Here is a 22,500-nt window from a genome sequence, read left to right as displayed (position 1 = left end):
TCTAGTAGTCTGTGCACATGTCTAGGGAGTGGGAACGGACATCAACACACTCTGTGGCCCAGGAGAGATCCTTTAACCTCTTTGCCTCAGTTTCCCCATCTGCAAAACACGGTAAAAAGAGCAGCTGATTAACCGATATAAAACATTGTCATTCAAAGTAAAATTTTGAGTTTACAGCATCAGGAACACGTAACTATTTTCTGGTTTTGTCTGTCTGCAAAATTTGGAGCATATGTGCTGTACCAATATTAGCATGTCTTCACAGTCAACATCTAGAATGAATGCTTAAATATTCATTGACTTCAAATTTCAAACTGAAGTTTGAATTTGACATTCATTCTATAGATGGAACAGCATCAACCATTAATCAGGGAATAGCAATAAGACCACTCATTTTATATAATCTGCACACTGTGGTCAAAATGTATACTTCTGGATATATAATCTCAAAATTTTAAAGTATTAGCTGCTTAAGTAGATCATGTGGTACATCCCCTCCCTCTTCTAACTGGCTGATTTATGTAACTGAGCAACCAAACAAAAATTCTGAGATGTATGTTCAGCTGTAACCCTTGCAATTTGCATTGTGTATTGAATCAAGTAAATATGTAACTCATGCAATCAGGGAACAGAAGAAATAACATGATTTAGGTAACCAGCTATGACTATAAATTTATAAATAATCTAAACAAAAAAACCTCTGCAAACAAAGATTTTTAAAATGTATTATTCACGGAAGAACTCTGTAAGTAACCACTGAATAAATACTTTGCACATTCAAATGAAAAGAAAAACTCCAAAACATACGTAAGAAGTCACTATGAGTTGTTTGTTCAGATCTACCTACCCTGTGTTTTTTAGTTCTTTTTTTCCTTTTCCCCTTAAACTACATCTATATAAATGGAAATTTGAATTCTATAGTTTCTAAAGCACTATCTTTGTGGATTAGTTCGGTTGTAGGCAAGTTATAGGAGTATCTAATGCAAACATTTCCATCCATGAAAAGAAAAAAAAAAAAACCAACACACAAAAAAAACCCACAAGAAAGAAAAATAAATACGAAGTTACCAAAACTAGTATAGACATTACTTTAACAGAACATTTCTACCGCACTGAATGCTTACATCCTCTCAGCTCTGTCCTTCTGATCTCTTTTCAAGCGCTTTTTTTCAAATACATACAAGGTGAGCAGATGCCATTGACCAACACGACTGCAGTCACTAAGCACATTTCTTTCCTATGATTGCTTACGTTGCCCAAAAATTTTGCACTTGCCAAATCATGACCTGCTTTTCTCAACTTACTTGTTTTTCTGGTTGCTGTTAAGTGCTTAGAAATCTTAATCTTTAGAGAAATTAGTTAGGGTAAAGAATGAGAAAAGAAAGGGGGAAATACAATTTAAATGAGCTCATGCCTTCTGCTTAAGCTCAAAGAAAGACACCCAAAGTTTGGAAGTGCAGTTTGCAGGTGAAGAGGAAAAATCCCGCGTTGTGTCTCTGGAAACCAGAAAACAAGTGACACTTGGCAACTTGTCCTATCTCAGACAGAAACAGCGTGGATGAATTTGGCCAGTCCACTTGCACTTCTCTTTCTGAAATCACTAATAAAGTTTGAGAGGGGTTATTTTTAAAGCAGCTCTTAGAGTGTTCCAGGCTCACTACTGTCAGCTTCAGATCTCAAATGTAATTTGATTTATAATTACATTTTAAAAACTAGCATTAAAATAACATTAGAGGGGTCATAATCTGAACTTTTTAATAGTTAAGCACGTAGCATAAATTTAGAAATGGATCTCCAACAGGATTCATCTGGAACATATTCTGACCGGAATTCCTTCCTTCAACCATTTCAGTACTCTGCTGAAGCTGGTGTGCCAAGAAGCCATTGCGGAGCCCTGTATTTCCGTGTTGTTTCAAATGTAGATGGGTTGAAATACACTGCTGGACATTTGTTACTCAAGTCTTTTCTTGCATTATAGTCAGGCCCGTGTTTGTAAACACTGATGGGTGAGAAAGTGCCAGAGAATCTGGCATTAGGCTTCTGCACCGAGAAGACGTATGTCGCATCCCTTGCAAAATCCAGTTGTCTCCATCGCTCCTGGGCTTTGGCGTGGTTTTAATTTTCCTAGACTCTGTGGCACAGATTGATTTAGGGCGTTAACTTCTAGGAACTACTCAAATTGGTCAAGTTATGCTTGTGCCAGCCAAAATGCACGTAGAGTGAAAAAGCAGTGCTCCCAACAACTGTTAATACAGGGGTGTCAGCTGAGAACTACCTGTCCTCCCAGCTGTGCAAACAACTCAGACTGGCATCCAGTGAATTTCACAATATTGTGCCTGTAGCTGCAAGCCTGGCACCTCCCGAACACAAGACGGGGTTCAGATGGGACACAGGCTCATTGCAAAATTTGCCGCCTTCTCTAAGTCCGACCTTCTGACAAGAAAACTTCCCAACTAATCAGTTCCACGCTGCTGCCTGACTACAACTTCAGAGGCAAAAGACAGACAAGGAATTCAGTTTCTAAATGCTAGTGCTAAAGTAAATGATCTAGTTAAAAGAAAAAAAAAAAAAGGCTGTGCCTTAAAACCAAGTTTGAAATTTTATAGGCTTTTACTCCATAATTTGTACTTGAGCCTTCTGTTATTTTTAAACAAATCTAATTTCTTACAGCTGTGAAATTTACATTTTAAGAGTGTCTAGTGGCCATGTGCATTAATTACTTTATTGTAATATTTTAATGAGTTTGGGGTTCAACTCTGAAAGAATCCTGCTGAATCCTTGTTTCCCCACAGAATTGCACTAGAACCTGATTGAATCACAACTTCACACAACCCGATCCAAAACCTGATGGACTTGCACAATATTTTCAGTTGTCTTATAAAGTCCCAAACTTTAAAACTGGCTCTAAATTTTAGGACTTCTCACCAAACTAAGCGCTACCCTGAGTCAGGAGCAGAACTAGGCTTTGAGAAAAATGGTATTTAGAGCTGAACTTGCTGGCTGAGCCCAATCTCAATGGAAACGGGTGGCAAAATACAAAATTCAGCTGTGACAGCTAACATTTGGGCCAATCTTGTTCTTAATGACACTTACACAATGATGCAAATGCTTCCATCTTACTATGTATGACATAAATAGATTTAGGGCTAAAAGATTAAAGCCCCAAAGAGTACCTAAACTCGCCAGGGAAGATTGGAAATGCACTACTGGAAGATTTTCACTTTGTGCAAAATAGTTGAAGAACATTACAATATCTATACTTCTGCCATGGTATTCCCTTTATGGATTTTGGTGGTTTGTGTCATACTAAATTATTTCTTCTTCATCTGTGAGTGGGCATAAGTAGCGGTGGGAGATAAGTAAAATGAGACTGTTTTTTCAGGCAGTTTTCAGCCAGGACTTCGTGTCTGTGCTCGCGATGTTGCAGGTGTAACTACTCCTTCTTGGGGACTGAGGCAGAAACCTTCCGACCACTGAGGATCTCTGCAATTTGAACGGAAGAGATAAACCTTCGTACAGCATCTAAATGCACTTTAATTTTCTATGAATAAGCTAAGGATGCAAATATGTAACACGCTGAACAATGGGTTCAAGTACAAACACAGATAAATGCAGGGAAAGTGGGACCGACTGTTGTAGTTAACTGTGGCGATAGTAAGAGGTTCATCGGTTGTCAAGTGCGACTGCACACGCTGCACCCACAGAGCTGCGCTTGGGAATCTGACCATTTATGTCCACAACTCTCACCTCTCCTTGCTAGGGCAAATGCAGAATTGTAACTTCAATGAACTACTCAGCTTTTAAAAAAGCATGTTTTTAAACCACTTACAATAAGAGCAACAGTTATTATTCAGAACATGCTTTTTATCAGATTGAAGATAAACTTTATTATAACTGGTGGAGATGGTATCAATGATTTGTGGTCTATGAGAATTCTGTAATGAGAAATGGTAATCTGTCTTGGGGCAAACAATATTGTTCTGTTTACTATGCAATTAACAATATTAAGTCAAGATTCTATAACTGATATCTGAAAATAGGGGTGGGTAGGATGAAACTGGAAGCACTGGAAACTTTCACAGGACAATTATCTGAGGACTATAAATTATTTATGGTGCTTTAGCCTGACATTCTCTCTCATCCTCACAAAAACGTTCCTCAGTGCTCCAAAGATGTTCACTGTAAAAGTATCCAGACTGTAAGCAGTTTGGGGCAAAGCCAGAATCTCTTTGTCGCAAGTACTGAACATACAGGATAATGAAGTGATTTCATTTTCAGAAAAGCAGCAATAAAATCACAAAAAAACCCACCCCACAGTAGTTTTACTTTGGAAAAGGTATGACAATGAGCCAGCAAGAATGACAAAAAGAGAAGTGAAACCTAATCTCTGATTCCTGGCATATTTGGTGTAAAATAAAGACGGAGTAGCTCCCCTCCATTTAATTTCTTCTTTACTTTTATAGACTAAGTCCCACACCTTTGTGTGACTGAAACCCTGTACTTCTTGTTTACTCTTAAATCAGCCTTGAGCAACCACCATATGGAGCTGCAAACGCCACAGACACAGCAGAAACAGTCCTTAACTAACGGTCAGAGTAAATTGTATTGGGAGTCAAGTGGGGCCACTTTTCAAGTGGCTGGTTAAGACAAGGGCTGACCTACAATGGAGCTTCTCTGGGAAACAATACAATTTTTACTTTAAGTTATAAAGTACAGAACCATAAATATGACTGACCACAGAAATCTCACTGCCGCCTTCTATTCTGTTCCTCAGCTGTACACATGCAGTCCAGCCCGTCTGGCCCTGATTCTGCAGGTTTTGAGGTTACCACCACGGGAACTCAGGCAGAGCTACGGGACAGCCCTTTCACAGTGAACAAGCGAGAGCTATGAAGTCCTAGGGTCTGTCTTGCTAAATTGATCTTTAAAAATAAAAATAAAAATAAAAATAATAAATCGAATGATCATATTCTTAAACTAGCCAATTCCGTTTGTAGCTCTCTGGAAATGCGATGCTCCACAGAGAGCTCCATTGCACCCAGCAGGCAAAAGCCACATTTAAGACAGCATGACGCAGCAGCGCTCTGGCAACCAGGACGCTACGCTGAAGTGGCTGCTCCTGGCAGCTGCGCAGCCCCTCTCCTGCACCTCTCGCCCTTAAGGATCGGTGCCTTAAATTCCCATATACCACTGAATAATAACGTCTGGCTGATCCAGAAGATTAGCAGCTTATTCCACCTTTGTTCTCTGCCTTCTTTTAAGATGAGCAATGAATGACACCACAGCAGGCATAACCCTCCGGCACAAAAGCTTACAAAATTGTAGGATGTTTTAAGGAATGACATAAAACTTAACATAGAGTTTTAGAAGGGTATTCCTACACAGAATCTCCATATAAACCCCAACGCTACATGGAAGAGCTCTCAAATTCTCTTTATGTTCCTGAACATTACAACACGAAATCAGCATCAAATGTCTGCAAGAGCAACCTCTTTAAAACAGATAAAAACACAGTTTTAATAAAGTGTGCAGTAAATTTGGGGGCTTCCTTTGCGCAAGATAACACTGAATCAAAGAGTTTCACAGCAATAAAATAAACAGATACAGTAAAGTTAAATGGGAGGAAAAAAATGATGGGAGTATAAAACTTCATGTTCCTGTACATAATATGCCAGTGATTGGTGGAAGTTACACACAAACTTCTACTTTTTAAAAAACTACTGTTTTGAGGAAAAACGCTCACTAATTGGTATTTATAGGACTTCATTCCTTTTTCTGAGGATGTCCTGGGTCTGTCATTGTTCATTGCTATTGTTCAAAATTTACTCCCCGATTAAGAACTTCTCCCACACTAATAAACAGGTATAATAATTTTCTCCAGAGAGCAATTTTTTTTTCTTTCAGTAATTAGCCTACTTAAATATTTTAATGGAACTGCTGACGTACTATAGCACAAAAGGTCCTCTGACCATAATATAAAGTGAGAGATGAGATTCCTAAAAACTTTTGTATGAAGGAGGTCTAGGATTTACAAAACCTATCAAGCAGACAGCTCTCAAACTATTTTTAAAGGTCATAAATTAGGTACTCTCTTAAATGTAATTCAATCATCCACCGTTATAGTAGCTTGATTCTATTAGTTGTCCTATGCATTTTACAAAACAGAACTCCATTAACATTATTCACTTATAGTTTCCCTCTATAAGTGGATATTCTGCTCAACAGGCTTTAAATAGATTTTTTTTTTCCCCCTGAAATTGCTATTAAGCATACTTTTACTCAAAGGGCAAAGTAGGCATAGGATTATGCTTGTACTTCATGCAAAGGATACATTTTCAGCAATCAGAACCACATTCCTATGAAGTAAAAATACTCTATATAAGCCGATTGTTTCTATCCCTCCTAACCTTGCTCAATAAGGACTCTATTCTGATCTTTTGAGTTACACACAAGTTTTCCAATTTGGCTGAATAAAGGTATCTTGTTGGGCAGCTTGATGAGCATATTCTGCGTCTCGAATTCTGACCTTGGCATGTTCAAGGTGGATCTCAATTATAAGACGCTGCTCAGAGGGGAAAAATATTTAAATTTAAAAAAAAAAAATCAGGATTTATTTTACTTTCTTCAGCTACAGAACGCAGTACGGAACTCCTGCTTTTATATACCTTGCTTTAGTGACCCAGTAAAAATATAAACTTTGATAAAGAGACCACAACACATACATAGCCACAAGATCTTCAGAGCAATTCACCTAGCCTGTAGTTATATTTCAGCTTCAGAAATGTCTCCTATAGACCATTCATCTCTGATTTCATGTTGATTTCACTACGAATAAATGCATGCCCTCACCTCTCACAATTTAGATGACTCTATTATGAACAAAATTAAAAAATACACAAGTACATGCAGAGGAGCATAGTGCTGGCCAAACCACATATCCCATAGCCAGTCTCAAAGGATCGTAGCCACCTTGTGACATTGAGCCACATGGCGCAATAATCTGACACCCAAACAGACCCTGACCTATTGCAATGGCGTAGCTGTAACAGTACAATCTCTACATAAAAATGTGTATGTCTAGAGAGCCAAATCCTCCTTCAGCTGGTTACCATATTCTATGTTCATGTTTTACTTCTTAAAACAGGACAGACGGCAGAAATCATACACTGTTCTTTTCATTGGCCATGCCAATCCCAGATAATCAAGTCAGTCAGTCACCAGCAGATACTCTTTTCTCAGAGGAAAGGGTTGAATTTCATCTGACCACTGAGCTTCAGCTTGCACTTGAGGTTCTAATTTTCTTCTGGTCTGAGCCCATTTCTGTCTCGCTCTGGCACACACTGCCCTAGTAAGTACATTTATTACCTCAGTAATTCCTCTGGGGGCTGTCTTACTTTCACTTTATATCTGGACTCACATAAGCATCTCCCCATTTTACAAGGAAACATTTATTAGCCTCTGATAGGAGCTTCCTGTTCCATCATGCTGAATCCCATTGTCTGTTATTCTTCAAAAGCAGGCTAACAAGTTGCACGCTCCTGGAGGGCTCTTGCTTGTGGCGTATGAGCGCTGGCAGTACGGCACAGAGAAGGCCCATGGGGGATGACCAGGCGTTCTGGGTTTTCTCCCGATCCTGTTTGCAAACCCTTGTTCAGCTGACCACACACAGAGTCATATGGGACCCTTACACTGTGGTGGCGTGCACCAGATACCAGTGGCACTGGGTGGCCCAGCCATCTCTAGGGTGCTCCGTTCATGCTCCTTGTTCACGCCCTTAGGACCACTGCAGGAAAGGAGTATGAAAGTCTCCTTCACCCAAGGATTACTTAGAGAGGTTGATCTTATTACTTTGTGACACTTGAAGAGTAGAGGGTAAGCCCATAACATCACAAAAACAGGGAATTCTGCTGTAATTCCTCAAGCTAATTATCTTACTTGAGAACTGCTCATGGTTTGTTTTTCCTGGTAGTTGTGGGTCATCACTGCACATTCCTCTTTCTCCAGGTCCACCCTGCAAAACTCCTCAGTGTAGCAACTGTTTGGTAGAGGTGGTACTGTCAAAAAAACTGCTCGTTCTTCCACAGTGTTACACAGGAAACTTTGGCCGTGACCCCACCCCAACCATATCACAGTCAGATCTTCAGAGGAGGTAAAAAAGTACAAATGCAAGAAAATAAAATTGCATGGATTTACCCCAGCTGAAGATCTGGACCCACCCTAGGGAAAGAAAAAGATTTCAATGCATAGTCTGTTTGACTAGAAACCATGCAAAGTCTCTCATCCACATCAGCCTGCTATTTTTTACTTCTATGTAACCAGACAACATTTGTATTCAGCTGCTCACTTATAAATAAAAAACATTTTTACATGGGTGGATTGGAGTGGCTTTTTTTTTCCCCCCTCTTTCGGTTCCCATTATTTTATATATTACACACATGTTCTGTCAACGAAGCTCACTTTGTTATCTGAAACATCTGTGGTACCCTGCTGTGGAGAAGGCCAACACTGCTGCTGCTGTTGCTGCCTGTCTTTATTAGCCACTGATTTGCTGATGTAGTCCTCCGACAGCGCACAGCGCTCCGCTTTGCCTCCCTAACGCCGGGGCCACGCGGCAGAAACAACGGGATTCTGTGAACTGGCAGAGAGGTCCTGTGGGTTCACAATATGGCAGTTACCATCCATAAGAAGATATGAAACCAAGGTTTCATAGGTGCACTGAGTTTTATATTTCTAAAGAAATGTATGTGAGTTTATACGTAAGCTGAAAGGGTAACACCCTTGCAAAGAAGGTACGTAACTCATCAGAATGAAAGGACCTCCTACTCAAGGCCCCCACAAGGTCTGGCTGTTGAGCAGCCATAATATTTCTTATTTTTTGGCCAAGTGAGAAGTTACCTGGATTGATCTCTTTTAACCTTATTTTCAGGCACTTTTTAGCATCATAGTCCTGACGTACTGCACAGTGCCATGAAACTCTCTGGGATGTACTGTTACTGTAAAGACTATTACCTAAGGTACATCGGAAGTATGGATTTCTTATGGAGCCATGACAAGATTTTAAAAAGATCATCTTAAAGATGAAAAATCTGTCTACATGTCTTGAATAACATTTTTAGAGATTTGGGTCACCTGATAGGAAGTAAAGCTATTTCTATGCATTTTATACATTTACTTTCTGCCAACAATAGCACCTTGGTAAAATCAGCTTAACCATTTCCCCTCTGAAAAATCAAAACCATCTTTATATGGATTTCTGATGCATCAGAGGAGTGAAATACATACTCCATTTAAGAATCTGAGAGATATGATTGTTAAACCACAAAGCTTAACAAGAACATTCAGGGGCAGATGCAAGAACAACTGACAAAAACACTCGCATGGACCAGACTTCCAGCTGATAGCATTCCTTTATGGGTCTCCTGTTTTAAGAAACTGCTCTCTAATACAAGACAACAAGAAGTTAAAGGCACTTCCCTTCCTTTTAAAAAAAAAAAATTATCTATGACATAAAAACCTGAGCTGAGTCCCGTAGGTAAACTCAAACCAGCTTTTTGTAGGTTTTCCGGATCTCCCAAGGACTCTGGGCATGATTCAGAGAATAATTATGGCATGGAAACATCATGCGACTGCTGTCACAGATCTTTTACAAGCGAGTCAGTGCGCATGTGTGTCCAATTCAAGATTCAAAAATTGAAGACTTATCTGGAGATAATTATAAATGAAAATAAAACACAGCTTTTGAAAAAACAGCCCATTTTCTTTATAAAATAATTGGTCACCTAGCCCCAGTAGGAAGGTTCAAAAGTTACCATATAACAAAGTGCTAGTAGAAAGCAGCTTGCTGTACCTTTCAGGAGCAAGACCGTGATGATAAGAAAAAAGAATTAAGAAAACAAATGCCACAAAGGCATCTCTCTCCTCCTCACCTCCCTTTTGCTTGAAGCATTACTTACTTTCAACTTAGTTTTATTTATATTACCCAGCATTAGTACGCCCAAACCAGCTAAATTGCATGCAAACATAGGAAAGATCTTTCCATATTTAAAATCTGAACCCCATTTCCCATGCCCTGAAAATAACTGAGATGTCATGGCAGAATATCACTGGTCTCCAAAATAATCTTCGGATTACCCAACTAACAACGTGGTGTACAGTAGAAAAAGCTTCAGACCTGTTCTCTAGCCAATTCATCCTTTTTACCCGTATTCGACAGGGAACTAATCTGACAGTCACAGGTTGTCCCCCTGCTCCAAGAATATCCTCAGAGAGAGGAAGGAGATGCCGTACCGCTGCTACTGCCGCCACTTACTAAGGATTGACTTAGAGATGGTATTTCAAATCCTCCGGAGACCAGTGAAGTCACAGATGCTTTCTGCTACCAGAGGAGTACAAAGTACCTGAGCGATAGCAAGGATCTGATCATAAACTTACAAGATTGTTCTTATTTGGGGGAAGGTGAAAGGAAGGAATAAAATTAATGTATAAGCATAAACAAGCCCAAAACTTGGACGATGAACTGAAAAGACAATTATCTTTATAAATTTTAAAACTGCAAACAGATTCATGCAGGACAATTTTCCATCTCTCCAGATCCTTCTGCAGGACATATGCAGAAGATAGCTTCAAGTTAGCGTATTTCTTTATATGAAGCTTTTTTCTAAAATATTTATGGTTGGGGTGGGGGGAGGGAGTGCAATGCTGTGTTGGAATGGTAGTAATTTCTCTTTTACCCTTTGTGTATGTCACCGTCTATTGTTACTCCGTTTTTTAACATTCATCTGAATATTTCATCCATGCAAAAATTAGTCCCAGCATCTTTTTTCTGCATAATGTTTGGCGGCCATTGCTTCACAACTGCAAACAATCCTCTATTGCCATTGAGTGCTACAGTCAGGCTTGTTTCACGCTGGAGGTTAGAATCTGATCCTAAGTCCATTAAATCACCGAGTCTTTTTAAAGTTTAATCTTGAGAGGATTTGGGTTGTAAACAAAGGACGCTATACATGGGGAAAGAAACAACAGAAAACTATGAACTTATGACTCTAATACAACCCCAAGTTCAAATTTTGTGTGTGATTTAGCAAGAAAATTCTGAGCTTTCGGCAGCGGCGCACACGCCCTGGCATGTGGGCAAAGCTAAACTGAGCATTGATGCTCACATCCAAAACACACATATGGATCCCATTTTACTATAGATGTGATTCTTCATGTGCAAACCATGTGTATGACTGGTTTTCTTTGGCTTTTTAAGATGTGCTGCTTTGGTGGGGGCTGGGAGCAGAGAAGTAAATAAATAATTTGAGTGGTACTTGAATATACATTATCTGTGAAGAGAACGGCCTGGGATTCAAGGCCAGGTAAAAAGCCCGTTCTTCAGCTGAAAGTAACAATTTCAGCAAACCACCAAATGCCAACAGTGAGAAACTTGGTCCACTATACAGCTTCTGCAACACGTTAATCTATCCCACTCTGTAATTGCTAGATAGAAAAGGGGAAAAGGGCTCCAGATGCTAATAACTTGGAAGTGGTAATTAGAGAAGTCCACATTACTGCTGCGAGACTCCCATCTTCCCTTGACTGCTGAAAAGAAAACTTTGTCCAGTGGGTCTCCTTCTCACGTCCCAAACACGCAGCACTTCTGTGTTCCTAAGCTGCATCTCCTTCTCACTGAACACATCAACAGGAGCTTGATTGGGCCTGGAAAAGTTTTTTTTACCTTCTCCAACATTGGAGGATGCCGTATTTCCCATAGAAAAGGTAGGAAAACATTCACAAGGTTGTAAGGTGACCTAACAAGGAAGTATCACAAGCCCCAACTTTTAGCTATATAAGATCAAAATTGCCTCCTGCAGTCCCAGTCTGAGTGTGACGGAGAACAAGACAGCCTGCCGCCCTTTGCTTTAAAGGGTAACTAACAACTTTAAAGGCTTGTTGAGCGTTTATAAACTCTGGGACCACAAAGACAAAGTAAGTCTGGAATGGGTCTGAACATCGCATGAGAAAGTAAAAGGAAAAATACACTTATCACAAAGAGGGAATGCATTTGTATTATTGTATTGAAATAGCACAAGGCTACAATGACAGGCTATAAATTTTCCTCTTGGACTGTAACCAATATTTTCCATTTCAAGTAACAACAATGTAAGAAAGAGAGACTCAGAATTAATAGAAATTATGGACATAAATTGGTAGGTACTTAGGTGAAAGAGAACCTCAAATTCGGGTACCATTAAAGGAGAAAAGGTTAACTAACCCTTTGAGCAACCCTTAGATCCATTTACACGGCTGTCAAACTGACCAAAAAAGTATGCTTAGATTTTACCTATGATGTCCATTTTTATAGTTTTCAGATTCATGGCCCAGAACGTTACAGTAAATTCTTGGCAGCGAAAAGCATTTTTTTTATCCCTGAAATTTAACATCACACATAACACTAAACCTTATCTATGACTCCAAATAATAATAGCACCAACAGCATCTACATGGTTCTGCAGTGATGAGAATTAAGTTACAGAAATTTCCCAATTGTACTTTTTCTTTTATTTGATATGTCATTTCATTAAACAACCATGAAATCGGTGATGCAACTTAAGATAAACATTCACAGACTATTAGTATTTTTCTTAACCTTTCTGTTGCTGTAACTGGCTATTGAAACATTGGCTACTCATTTAAAAAAATAAAAACAAAAAAAAACAAACCCAAAAAAACCCCAAAAAACAACCAACCAAGCAAGCAAACCTGGACTGAACAGCAAGGAGACTGTTAGCCACAGCCAATGTACATTAGCAAAGCTGGGTCCAAAAGATGAACAATCTCTCCTCCATTTTAAGACCCAATCCTACATTTGTTTAGTGCACGTAAATCCCCCTGATTCTCTAACAGCTCCATTGAACCTTGGGAGATAAGTCGTATAACTGAAACTAAAGTTGACAAGTCCTTTTTCTTCCCTATGCAGACTTTTTTAAAAGAGACAGACTGTGAATATTGTATAAAATAAAATCAATGCAAAGTTATTTAGCACAGGTGTTCCTCTTATTGTGCTACATTTGGAAAGCCCACACATTCAGCACACCTTCAATTCGCACGCCCAGCTGCGTGAGGTGGTGGTCTATTGTTAGTTTAGAGGTTTGCAATAAAAAGCATGAAGTAATATTGGCAAGCTAAGGAGCTTTTTTTTTTTTTTCTTATGATGTCTCCCTGCATCTATTTATCTAGTTCTCCTTGCTTTGTTTCTGCTTTTATATTCGGCATATTCAAAAAAGGGTCAGAATAGGTTTTAAAGATGTAATGCCACGCTCAAGCCTTTTGAACACTAAGAGAAAAACCTCAAAAGGTTCACGCATAAGGGAACAAAGATATAAGGATAGCTTTGAACCTGAGGGGCTCTCTCACTGCAAGCAAGTGCATTGCCAGCATGTCACAGGTGTACACCACATGAGCATGTGAAAAAATAAAATGCGATTGTGAAGGGGTGTGATGCTGACGGGTCCGAGTCCAGAATGCATTAATCCCAGGGTGAATGTGTGCATCTGTTAGATATTTATGTAGTTCCTACTAGTAGTTTGTACAGATATCTAAGCAGGTGAACGTCAACAGCTTTGAAACCATATGTTAAAGGGAGCCTGTGAGATGCTACGAGAAGGCTATCGGGCATTATGGGTCTGACAGGGAAGGGCAGACACCTACTGACTACAGCATTGCCCTGGGTAGTCGGGACTCCTGGGCCGACCCCTGCTGATTTAGCTGCGCGACACTGGGGCAAACAGATGAATCTTCCTCTCCATTTCCCCATCCTTGAACAAGAGATACTAAATATGACTACAGAATGACAATTATATTTCTTTCCTCTCTAATTTTTAGCTTTTTTTTAGGGGCGGGAGGGGGGGGAAGTGTTGTGGCATTGGGTTTTTTTTTTTGTTTGCGGGTTTGTTTTTTCCATTATTCCGAAGGTTTGTATAAAACACAGTTGTGTTAAAACAACAATTTTGAGATGCTGACTTGAATTTGTTGGAAGATGATGGAGTCAGGATCTCTGTCTCCTGGTAGTTACAGAACACGCTACAGTGGAGGACAACCAAGTCCTGTTCCTTTGTCTAATTCAGAGTTTGTTTTATTCTTGGTTTTATATTTTAATTCCGAGTCGCTCAGACTTGGGAATGGCATGCATCTGAACTTAGTCATCCCATTTCCCAGGGCAGTCTCCTCACCACCAGACTGTACCCCTGGTAGATACAAATAAGCACAGTTGAATCCAACATATTTTCAGAAAGAAAAATAAAAATCAGCTTTAAGAAAAACAATGCACTTCCCCAAAGTGACATTTTGTCTATCGTGTTTACTTTCTCTACTAAATATCCTCAGCAAGGAACTGTGAGAATTCATTCATCTTTGAATGAATTTATAAAACATGCTGAGAGGTCTCCGGCTGAAATGTGTGAATTTTTTTTTTTTTTTTTTTTTTTTTTTTTTTTTTTTATGATTAGCACAGAGCACTACAATCCAAAAATTGTCAGTTTACACACCACTTTAACCTAGACCACTCAGTTTCTGCTACCATACATGACTTTCAGGAAATGAAAGGAAAACTGTTTTCACATTGAATGCTGAGTTTCTAAAGGAGGTCTGTTAGGAAAATTTTCCTTCAAATTAAAATTTTCTGTAAAATGGAGAAAACAAATCTCTCAAATCCCCTCCACTTCAAATAGCCTAGCAACTACCTTGAACCTTCAATGGTTCAAGTTACTCTCAAAGGTAAGGGAATCAAAAACTAGCTTTGGAGTCCTATAAGATCCTGTTGCTAGAGGAGTAATTCCACCTTTGAAAATCTTGGTGCGACTAAGTGAATTCCTCAAGAGCTGCAATTTCGTTTTGTCCTCAATGGTTCATATACATATAGAGTGCTGGAGAAATATGCCTTCTTCCCCCTTTTGAAGTATTATGGCCTCGCTGAAAAACAGTCAGGGAGGACACACCCATAGGACATGGGTCTCATAGTTTAGCACTGCCCAAACTCTGGTCCCAAACATTACCAGGCCATAGTAAATCCATGAATTTCAACAGCTCCACTGAGACTGCTGCTAAGTGCTTCTGAAAAAATCTCATCACACCTTTCCATCCTCTTGTATGTCTACCTTTTACAACACCAGAACATACACTCTATAGTAGCCCTTTTCAATTTATCTCCCCCATACTTCCCTTCCCAAGAGGATATTATTCATACCCTACTCCTTCACAATGCAATTAGCTTGTTCCAATCCTTGGAAACAAAACACTCACCCCTTCTTTTGGCCTAACCCTCAAGAACCTTTTGCAAGGGCCCTCTTGCAGCTCACCAGCCCACGAGGTGGGGAATGGCACACTATAATTGCTCTACGCTTGGTACCAGAGAGAGAATAATCACATTCGCCTTTTCTGACTTTGCTTTACTCTAATGAAGCATAGTTAATAAAGAAGGTGTGTATGTAAAGTCGGTGGTTTACCAGAGGCCCACCACCTTGGTTGTCTGAGGCCCCTTTTTCACAGAAAGGGAAAAGTCACGAATGACATCTCCACTGTGTATTAGAAAATATTAATTGAGATTTTTAATTCTGGGAGATGTGCAATGCATGGCATCTATAAAATATGCCCCAAAAATTCTCAGGAATACAGCTCAAAGAGTTTGATTAAAATTGAGCAAAATCAGTCTCTCATCCTTCTGTTTAAAAAATGAGAATTCATTTATTCAGCTTAATTCAAAGATTAAATATGATTAAAATTTCTATAAGATGTCTAGCTTTTCTGAAATAAACTGCAGTGGCCATCAAAATATTGATAGTCATTGGTAAATTACTTCTGGTGTTTAATCAATGTTATTTTTTTATCATCCAATTTTTTCTTGAAGTCAGCTTCTAACACTAAACTACATTTCATCAAGGTTGGTAAAATGTTTAGAAAGGAACAGATGTCAGAATATGGGGATTGCCAATAACACTGATGGAAGCCAGTAATTTCTTTCCTGTCCAAAGGCAAAAGAATGAAGAATAATCTAGACTGTATACAATAATACAAGATTTACTACAACATTAATGGCTATAAAAAGTAAAAGTATACAAAAGCTATCTCCATTTTTTTCAAGCCATCACTAAGGGCAGTGTTTTTCAATTTGAGACAATTTTTACTGGAAAATGAAAGGTCTATGTGTTCTTAAACCTTTAAATATCCATAAAATACAGATGAAGACACAGGCTAGCGTTAGTTGCTTCCAAATATACTTGTATATTAGTCTATTGTGTAAGTTAATAATTTTGCCAAATCTCAAAAAATGTGGATGCAATCTTTCCTTTAAGAAAGCTGCTCAGCTTGTTATTTACAGATTGTAACATTTACATAAGAGTTTGGTTTAACAAGAGATATAAATATAGATAAAACCCTTAGGACTTCATTCTTTAAACTGCCCTCTAAAAATCTGCCCTACAATTTGCACACTGAATTTTGTGCAGACTATTCTTGGAAGCCTTTTGTGAATTAGGGAGAACTGACTCGAAACAGGGGCTGGTTAATCACAATTTTGCAAATTGTACGTAGCAATCATCCTCACATTGTGAAATTCAGATCTATAAAATGCTGATGTTTTAAAGCTGAAAAATAAATAAGCTAAGTAGGACTACTTTGCTAAGGAAAAAAAAAGAAAGAGTATAAGACCCCTTGCAAAGAAATCCTTAAAATAAAAATAATTAAAATAAGAGAAGCGGCATCATAAGAAGAGGGCATCTCCATTCCGTATCTCAACTGCAAGCCCACCCTGGAAAAAATTTTACTACCTGACCATTTCTGTCCCAGTCTCATATCAACAAACTCACCTGAATATACCAGGCAAATTCCTGCACTTCCATGAATAAATCTGTGGGAGATTTACTGTTTTAGAAGGCTTCCGTATATTTGTCTACAATCTGGAAAAGCTGTCCCGTTGAGGAACAACTGGTGAAACTTCACTCTTTCACAGGTCTATCACTGACTGTCATCTGTGCACCCAATCAAAGCTGCTTTGAGTAAATATCAGGACAGTCACTGGAGTATCAACGGCAGCAATATGGATACATAGGTACGGTATTTATGATGCATGTTGAATGCAAGCACTTGAGAATAATAGCTGGCAACTAAATAGTTTGAGGGAGGAAAAGATGATGCCTCGGAAAAGACGATGCCTCAAAGAAGATTTTTTTGTTCTGCTTTCAAGCTGCGGCTAATGTAACTTCATCAGCATTTTGAACAAAGCTGACTCAAGATTCTTTTCCACGCAGGTTTTGCAACTGCTAACATTTAGTATAAATGAAGGTCTCTTTCTATTTATTTTCCCTTATCTGTTGCAGAAAGACCTTGCCGAACTGTCTGTTTTGAGCGTACAAGGATATGCTGAAATTCATGTACAATATTTTTGTGTTATCAATGTAATTATAATGACAAGAACTTTCCATTGGGGTTGAGCCGTGACACAGTGTGCGTTGGTCGCCCTCCTGCCATTCCAAGCCCCCTCACTATGGACCCAAGTCACAAACAGTGGAAACTCTGTTTTCCTGATGTTGATCCTCCCCAAAGGTCAGGTTTCTTACCTCAAACATTCCAGCAGTTGCTTAGACTGCAGTTCAGGAATTTTGTGTAACATTGCTTCTAGAAAGCAAATATTTATGTTAGTAAATACCATTAAAGTATTACTGTTATACAGGTATGCTCATTAGTAAACTGCTAAACATGGGAAAGAGAACTTGAAACTAAATGGATGGAAACATATTATATTTGTATATTAAACAAACTTTACCATGTTACTTTACCATGCTAAGTGTTTTATCAAACACAAAGTCCAGCCATTAACTCTTTTTATGGGAACTAATGTTTTTAGAAGTAATACAAATTCAGAATTCATGCCTTTGCTACAGAGAGCAAGCAGAGGCAGGAAACCCTACAAAGAACAGAACAAATTGGCATTACCAGGATTTCATAAAAGTAGTGGTCAGGGAAAAAAAAGAAGAAAAAGGAAAAAAAAAAAAAGAAAAAGGAAAAAAAAAAAAAAGAAAAAGGAAAAAAAAAAAAAAGAAAAAGGAAAAAAAAAAAAGAAAAAGGAAAAAAAAAAAGAAAAAGGAAAAAAAAAGAAAAAGAAAAAAAAAGAAAAAGGAAAAAAAAAGAAAAAGGAAAAAAAAGAAAAAGGAAAAAAAAGAAAAAGGAAAAAAAAGAAAAAGGAAAAAAAAGAAAAAGGAAAATCAGGGACCCACAGGTACCTTACAGAGGGATGAAATGACATTCCCTTTGAATGGGAGAGGCTCACATTCAGGTATGGCTCTGAATAAGGTACATCAGGTTCACACATAAGAGAATATCAGAGTAGGTTATTCTGGTAGAGCACACTGACTCACCCGCTCCTATTGGAGCTCACTCTTTTGTAGTCCTTTTTCCTCTTTTAATTGGAGCAAGCATTTAACCTACAGCTTCCTCAGCACAAGTGAATGTCAAAAGGACACAGGTTATACTATTTATTCAAATTGAACAGCTTGAGCAATCTTGGCCAATGAAACAGAACTTTTTAATGCCTGAAATTTGTAGAGGATGAAAAGAAAACTCTCTCCTTTCAGTTCCATCCCATGACTCAGTTTGGAACTGAGCTCTACAGCAGTAGAGCTGAGCTTCTTCCTTTGTTTCCTCTGCTTCTCACCTTGGATGCAAAGACTAGGTCAGGAAAAGTATCTATGGTATTTATTAACTCAAAAATGGCATATTTGCAGAAGCCATAACACAGGATCTCTCTTGGGATAAGGGAGCGTGAGACACTGAAAGCAGAGAAGGCCTGCAAGTGGGAAGGAGTCTTCCAGGAACAGGATCTGGATTACACAAAGTTCCCAGAAAAACTTTGGAAGGTTCTTGTTTGCTATTTTGAAGACAACCTGCCATTGAGTCCAGACGTACTAATTCAGACTTTCAAACACCCACGTGTCAACGTGCTCTGAGTTTAATGCAGGACAGCAAATGAGCCATTCATCATACACAAAATCATCCTAAATATCACCTAAGCCATTTCACTTATTTGAGAAATGTTGGTAGCACGGAACTTGCAAGTACTATATATTTCAGAGGTAAAACGTCCAAGACTAGATTTTTTAAAATGAATTTAACATAGTGAAGCCAAAAAAAGTAATTTATTCCACATTTGTTAAATCCAGTTACGTCAGCAATTAGGCAAATGCTTTGCATCTCTGGTTTTGTTACCTTCCTGAGTATTTCTGCTGAAGGATTTTATTCTTCCTGCAGCCCAGCTTTTATTCATGATCTGAGAGCATCTTATTTTCCATTTTTTATTGTGTTTTAGGCAAAGATGTTTCAGAAATGTAAAATTAATATGGACTCAAAGTTCACAGCACTTTAAAAAAAAATAGTTATGTATCTAAGAACCCAAACAGGACTCCAGCACCAGCTGATTCACAATCCCAATGCTTTGTGATTTTCATCAGCTCTCAGCGTTGCCTCCAAAATAGTAGCAGTTAGTGCAGGTAGGCCACGGTGCAGGTACCGAAAGTACCGCTGCTCTGCAGTAATTGATTCTATATGTTGAGGCAGACATTAGGATGTTTACTGTCTGCACACGACTCCTTCCCTTCATGGAAAGCTGTACAAAACTAAAACAGCTCACAATATGTCAGCCTTTTGACGGATGCATCAAGCGCTGTCTCTTAACATTTCTTTACTGCTTGAGAAGATTTGACCTCATGGCTCTAACAAATCACACAAACTGCCTGGACAACACAAGCCGACGCTACTTCACAGAAGCCCGGATGCTCTCAGGGCAACATGCAGCATCTACTCAAGAAAACTGCAGGCAGTTGCTTTAGGAGCACAGTAAAATTTAGCTTTGAAGTCCTCTATTTTTTTTATTAGTAGTAGTAGTAGTAGTATTAATACTTAACCAGGAGTATTTTGGAATTACTGAAGCTGTCTGCTCAAAGCCAAACTCTTGCTAGGTACTGCTGTCCACAGTACAGTCTGAGAGCAGCAGAACTTCCTGATGCTGCCTCTAAAGGTGAAGCGATACAGACCTTGACTCCATGAGACAGAGACACTTCTCCCTAAAAACAAAATACCCAAACCACGAGGGAAAAAAAAAATAAAAAATTAAAATCTACAAACCAGTTTCAGGGTGTTTTAAAATATCCCATAATTCCCATAAGGGAAAAAGGCTTGAAAATATGTCTCTTTGGAGACATTTTTCAATATTTCTTCAGCTACAATCACACGGGTGGGAGATCCTGCCCTTCGAATTGTAGAATTCTACAAGACCACCCAGAGGGACTAGGCCATATCAAGCCACGTTGAAAAGTGTAATGGAAGTAAACTTCAATTTAGAACAATAACACCTTCTCCAAAAAGAATATTATCATATATGATCATGCGTTTCAAACTTTAAAAAGCTTTAACATTTTAAAATAATATACAGAGAAGTGTAATGAGACTAACCAAATCTGTTTTCTTCACTGCGCTTCTCATGGCCTTGTAGCTCTCAAGTCATTGCGTTTCTATGTTTGAAGCTATCTACTGCCTTGGATGAACACATGGAGCTGTTCTACACCAACTGCAGCTGTGAATGCGAACTTGGGTCATTTTAAACTGTTTTGCATAACTGCCCCTCTTTACCAATATTTCTAGGAAGTTTAAAACTATAATATCTGTGGCTAGAAATACACATCACCAAATGTGTGCTGCATAAGAAAATTTGAGTAGACACTCACAACTTACTTAGTTCCCTTTGAGGGGAATAAGAAAGATGCACAGTACTTCCATTATCTGTCCCTAAGTGTTTTTTGTCAAATTTTGACTCTGCCACCATTCTTCAGTGACAGACATTAGGTATAACAATTTTTGACACAATGTCAATAGTGACATCAGTAATATTTGACACAAGGCACATTGGGGTTATTTGACACAGACAATTGGATAGCTCAGGGCACTGGAGATCCAATGCATAAAGAGTTTTACCTCCAAGTCACCAGTGAATATCTAAACCCAGTGTTTTCTAACTGTTACCAACTGATGGCTCCTCAGAGCCTTATACAGAAGGAGTTTGGGTGTATTGAACAGATGTCCAGAAAACAAAAATCAACACAATAAATTACATTAATCTGTGCCCTATGTTGAAACTCCATGGAATGAATAGCCAGTGACAAAGCTATTCTTCTACTGCTATCTGTAATTCCTTTTAAAAATGGTTTAATCCCAAAGGAGAAACGAGAGGATCAAATGAGTCAGAGAGCAGTACAGCTCTAGTCTCCTGAATAAGATTTCTGTCTCAACAGCTTTCAGTCCCATGGTTTTCATTAACAGTTAAATATACTTATGGGAAAATACAAATGTGAAATGTTACTTTCAATGATGTGTTTTCCAAATATTTCACAATTGTCTAATATACAGGACTCTCAAATGCTGAACAGAAACAAAATGAATTACATATATGATCACTCTAGAATTTCCTAGAGTGCCACAGTCCTGATTAAACAAAGCACTTCTACCTACATCCAATAAAAGCACTCATCTAAGAGCCGAGTCTTGCAATATCTATTAGGTACCTGGCTGAGCTCCCAAATCCTGTGTTCGACCCCAGGATCCAATACACAAAACCTGGAAGCTGTGGACATGAGCAAGAAGAGGCGTTACTGCTGGGTGCATGTGAACCGACCTGACACTACAAGGAGAGTCACCTGCATAAGGTACCTAGGTGCTTGGAGAATCTTATATTACTAAGTATTGCACCCAAAGATTTAGAAATCTACATTCCACTGAGCCTTTGTATAGTGTATGAATCCTCTTTTGGAGGAGACATTTTATGTTTTTGTCTTATTTTAAGGTTATGCTTACGTTCAAACACCATCAAAATAGCCTGTTTATCATGGGAAGTCATCAATATGACCATGTGTTCAACTGGAGAACCACGTTCAATCCATAGGTAGAACCAATGGTTGGGCTACCTTCACATCCCTGGAATACTTTTTTTTAAATTTATTTTAAATTAGACTATTCTAACTCCTAAACAGACTCCCTCGTTGTTCTGCAAATTGTGGTTTCCCTAAAAAAAAAAAAAAAAAGAAAAAAAAAAAGAAAAAAGCCATCCTAGCTGGGAATCAGAATACATAAAGCATATTCACTGTTCCTTAAGAAATTATCCCACATTGTTATATATCATAGAAAATGAGGCAAAGCACATTTTGTTAATCATGTGTTTGGTGTTTGGACACCCTGTCATATTGCAACTTCTCAAACAAGTTACATTTTTAAAAAAAGCATAAGAACAATATGTATTTTACTGCAACAAAAAGCATTTCTGGAGCAAACTGTGGGGCTGAACCACCGAGGAAGCTAGCAGTACACCACTCCCACAAAGCAAGTATAATAAACTCGCATGAGACTTGACAGAAGCCGTGCCACAAGGCATTTCCACCTACCTCTCAGAGTCAAAAGGGATATACTTCCAACAAATGGGCATAA

The 22,500-nt window shown here is 38.6% G+C and overlaps 1 protein-coding gene across 9 annotated transcripts in view; it reads right to left on the bottom strand.

Moving 5' to 3' along the window:
* Positions 1-22,500, bottom strand: part of ZNF536 (zinc finger protein 536) — a 349,578-nt gene that overhangs the window by 245,779 nt on the left and 81,299 nt on the right. For all 9 annotated transcript variants that reach the window (XM_054201283.1, XM_054201280.1, XM_054201282.1 and 6 more), the window contains one exon: positions 1-99. This exon is cut by the window's left edge and continues 23 nt beyond it. The gene's annotated coding sequence lies outside the window, so the exon portion shown is untranslated. The remainder of the gene's footprint in view (positions 100-22,500) is intronic.

The sequence above is a fragment of the Rissa tridactyla genome, chromosome 4, assembly GCF_028500815.1.
Source record: "Rissa tridactyla isolate bRisTri1 chromosome 4, bRisTri1.patW.cur.20221130, whole genome shotgun sequence".
NCBI classification, from domain to species: Eukaryota; Metazoa; Chordata; class Aves; order Charadriiformes; family Laridae; genus Rissa; species Rissa tridactyla.
Note: the sequence above shows the minus strand (reverse complement) of the source record. Positions and strands in the feature narration are given on the sequence as shown.